The sequence below is a fragment of the Podarcis bocagei genome (assembly GCF_964188305.1).
Source record: "Podarcis bocagei genome assembly, chromosome: 1".
In the NCBI taxonomy this organism is placed as follows: Eukaryota; Metazoa; Chordata; class Lepidosauria; order Squamata; family Lacertidae; genus Podarcis; species Podarcis bocagei.
The window spans coordinates 31,159,394-31,163,813 of NC_138125.1; the positions used below are offsets into that span (position 1 = coordinate 31,159,394).

General features: G+C 45.3%; 1 protein-coding gene across 2 annotated transcripts in view; it reads right to left on the reverse strand.

Annotated features, from left to right (window-relative positions):
- Positions 1–1,857, reverse strand: part of TMEM63C (transmembrane protein 63C) — a 68,218-nt gene extending 66,361 nt beyond the window's left edge. For both annotated transcript variants that reach the window (XM_081172875.1, XM_081172873.1), the window contains exon 1: positions 1,026–1,857. The gene's annotated coding sequence lies outside the window, so the exon portion shown is untranslated. The remainder of the gene's footprint in view (positions 1–1,025) is intronic.
- Between the last annotated feature and the right edge of the window lie 2,563 nt (positions 1,858–4,420).

Here is a 4,420-nt window from a genome sequence, read left to right on the forward strand (position 1 = left end):
GCCACCGAGAATGCTCTCCTGGGCCAACACCCCAAACACCTGAGGGCAGTGCCCCCAACCCGCCCCCACTGCTGATCTTGACACCCACAGAGGAGGCATTCTTTCAGATATTTGGGTGCAAGCCATTTATTCAGAAGTATGTTCCATTGAGTTAAATTGGACGTTCTCCCAGGTACGTGGGACTGCAGCTTTAAGCCTCAAATTTCAGGACAGGTGCCTCATAAATACGTAGACAGCTGGCATAGAATCTATTACCCTTTAGAAATTGTAGTTTAAGATCACTCTGCCAAACTTATGCAAGGGGCAAGGTTTTCATTCTTTCATCAATAGTCAGCACAAGGCTAACTCCACAGTTCCAATAAAGGAGCAACTAGGCCCACTCACATTTTATTTTAAAACCATACACATGTGCATCTCTTTCCTTTCTGAAGCTGCTTTTATTTCCATGCCCTTTCTGTGGTGCCCATCCTGTTTCCGACTGTGGCCGTACAGATGTCGCCACCAGACCAAAAACAAGGCCCAGAGGCCCTACTCATTGGCTGGGGTTTTCTTCAGGCTTCCTACCCTACAACTACAACCCCATCTTCGCCGCTGCTTGCCAGCCTAAGCAGGGTCCGCGAGCAGAGGAGATTCCCCCAGTCTGTTCCTCAGATCATTGCAGGCAGACAAACCACCCCCGCCCTCAGTGCAAAGCCCCTCCTCTCCTTTCCCGTGGGATCTCACACCACAGCAACGCGGACCCTAAGGAGAACACACATCCCTATGGCTAGCTTAGGTCGGTGGTGGTTTCCTACGGATCCTGACGGCCTCCCAAGCCATTCCTGCCTCGTGATTTGGAAATGTATGCGCACACAACCCTTCCCTTCCTCCTCCAACCCCTCTGGGATCTCCACCACCCGACGCGGGCTGCTCTGCGCGCATCTTCACGAGACGCTGCAGTCCCCCGGTCATAGAAGTCGTGCAAAAAAAAAAAGGGGGGGGAAGGAAAAAAAAAGGACCAGGCTGCAAAAGAATTGCTTCCCTACCTGGAAAAATAAAGGTAGCCGAGATCTTGCTTTCCCCTCCCGCCTGCACCGGCGTGAAATCGAAGGACGCTTTCCCAAAGGACGGTCGCCGGGGACACTTTTTTGGGCCACGTTTTCCCGGCGTCTCCCCTCTCCAGATCAACTGCACACTTGCTCGGGGAGACCTGCTCCGGTTTGCAGCGTCAGGCTGTTCCAGGCGCCCAGCGAGAGACCATAACAAACCCACTTTTCTCCAGGCAAGGGACGTCGCTAAATTCCCGAATCAGTGCAAAGGGCTACTCGCGCCGTTCAGGAACTGGAGCAGAGAAACCCGGTCTCTGCCCCACCCACATCCCCTCCCGGGTTCGCTCGGCGCGCCGTGACCGCGCAGCTGCATCCTGGCGTGGCCACGGTGGCGCGCCAGCCCGGCCTCCCCTCTCCCCGAGCGGGGGTCTCCGCACGAAGGAAGAGGACGGGCTTCCCACGAGGGAGAAGGCAAGAGCCGCCAGCAGCGGGCAGCGAGGGATCTTCCCGATCCGCCTCCGCCCTGCCCTCCTGCAACGCGGCGGCGGCGAATGCGCGCCTCGGCCCTCGCTTTGCTCCCGAGTTGCATGCCCAGGGAAGGGACTCTCTGCAAGTTGCCGAGCTAAGCCGAAGCAGGTCGAAAACGCGAAAGGTGCCCATGAGCCGGCGGCAAGGGCTCGGTCCCTCCGCGAGGGTAGCTCGCAACCTATCAGCGATCCTGCTCTGGGGTTTTCGCGTTGCAGGCTGTAGCCCAACAGGTGCACCTTTCTCTGTCCCGGAAGTGCAGCGGTTGGGGGAGCATCATCAGCTGAATTTCTTATGTAGTTATAGCAAGTTAATAATAATAATAATAATAATAATAATATTTATACCCCGCCCTTCCAGGTTCAGAAAACCGGGCTCAGGGCGGCTAACAACAAATTTAAAATACCTAATTGTAATACAACATGGAAGCAGCATAAAATATAGCATAAAAGCACGAATGACAATAAAATTCAAAGTTCCAAAATCAATTTGGGGAAAATCCATCCAATAAACATTAGATAGTCACCAGGGCTGGCTGAATTAGTCCTACTTGGGCCAGCGAGGAGGCCAGGGGAGAATTAGCTGTGGGGTCTGAGAGAGGGTAATCTTCATAAAAGGGGAGGGGGAGGGAAGAGAAGGGAAATAAAAGATCAGGCTGGATTCAAATTAAAGGCCAGGCGGAATAGCTCTGTCTTACTGTGGCATCTGAATATAGACTGCATTTTTAATCAAGGCTTATATTGGCTTATATCTTGATCAGGTTCCTAAATTAAATGGGCTTAGATTTTCAAAAGTTTCATGCCAGGCAGAAGGCCAGCTGCTTAGAGAACCTTGGCAATGTTTTCCTCCTAGACAAGGGGCCCCTTGATTTACAGCAGAAAACAATTCTCAAAGTCGTAAAAGCTGGAATTACAGACTGAGAGTGAGGACACTGACCCTACATGTTACAGAAGATAAAAAAGGCAGAGATAAACATAATTAGGAATGAGTAAATAGTAAAATAATACCAATGTGCCTCCCAGTAAAATGAGCCAGATCTTCTTTCTAAGGTTAAAGACCAAATGGAGAAGCATCTAGCTGGCAGAAAGAGAGCATTTTTGGAAGTCTTTTTAAAGCTGTTTCTTTCTTAAACTGAGAAAGTTAGAGGGCAATAAATGTTGGGAAGAGCTAATGGGAAAAGCAGCTGGCTGAAAGGGGGGGGTGTAAACTGAAGAGGCTTCTTTTAAAGCGGTTTTTTACTGAGTTCCTTTTTCTACTTTACAAAGGCCTTATTCCTTTTAAAAGGCTACCTATGTTATGTATTAAATATATTGTCTTAAATGTAATTATGCAAAGGATTTAAGAAATGCTAGATTCTTATTTCATATAGTTGTAAGAGTTGTATTTATCCTGAAATTAAGTCAGCCACCAGCCTAGCCCCCCTGCCAGACAGGAAGACGCCATCCAGAAACATAAAGTAAATTTGAAACATAAAGTACAAAATTGGTTTCAGTATCATCAAATAATGGAGTTTTTTAAACAGGATAGGAAAATTGGCTTCCAGGTGGAAAAATCAAAACTAGAAACTGAATTGTTAGAACCCAATACTAAGAATTTATCTAGAATGTATAACTTGTTGCTGAAATGGAATACACAGGATGAAACAGTCAAATCGGCCATGATTAAGTGGGCACAAGATGTTGGTCATAACATTATGTCAGCTGACTGGGAATGGTTATGGAACACCGGTATCAAATTTACGGCATGTAATGCCTTAAAGGAAAACATTATGAAAATGGTTTACAGGTGGTACATGACCCCAGTCAAGCTGGCAAAAATCTATCATTTGCCTGATAACAAATGTTGGAAATGTAAAGAGACTGAAGGTACCTTCTACCACCTTTGGTGGACGTGCCCGAAGATTAAGGCTTTCTGGGAAATGATCTATAATGAAATGAAAAAGGTACTTAAATGTACTTTTCCTAAAAAACCAGAGGCCTTTCTCTTGGGCATTGTCGGCCAATTGGTGTCAAAGAAGGATAGAACTTTCTTTATGTATGCTACAACAGCAGCAAGAATACTCATCGCAAAGTATTGGAAGACACAAGATTTACCTACTCTGGAAGAATGGCAGATGAAAGTGATGGACTATATGACATTGGCCGAGATGACAGGCAGAATCCGTGACCAACGAAAAGAGACGGCGGAAGAAGAATGGAGAAAATTTAAAAGTTATCTTAAGGACTATTATAAACTTAATGAGTATTAAAGTGTTGTGGTTCTTAGAAACAAAGGGATACAGTGATATAAGATCAGAATATAGAGAGGACTAAGATGACAGAGGTTGGAAAGTAACAATTGGGAGTTGCTATAAAATTTTGGACATTGGGATGCAGAAAGGGGGGGTATGGGGAAGTCCCAGAAAAGAGGTTTATGAAGTTATGTTATGAAATTATGCGTGTGTGTTTGTCTTTTTGATTGTTTGTTTGTTCTTTAAAATTCTGTAAAACTAATAAAAATTTTATAAAAAAAAGAAGACGCCATCCAAGCAGTCCTGATATATAGTTGACAGGCATTTGTTTAGAAACCTTCAAATGAAGGAGATCTTTCAATGTTGATGTGAAACTCAAGATCCTTGACATATGTTTAAGATAAAAATTTAAGATTAACCATTTGTTTTAGAAGGCAATAGGGCAAGGAGGGCAAGAGGTGAGCTGGTAATTAAGATTCCTTGTTGAGACACATGTAAGATATATTACTACTTATTTGTCATTTATAGATGTAACAATATATAGCTCTTTGTGTTCCATATAAGGACAGGAGGATATGGGTGTATCTTTTAGGATTGGTTATAGCAATCAGCCAATAGGAAATCCAACCAGGCTGAT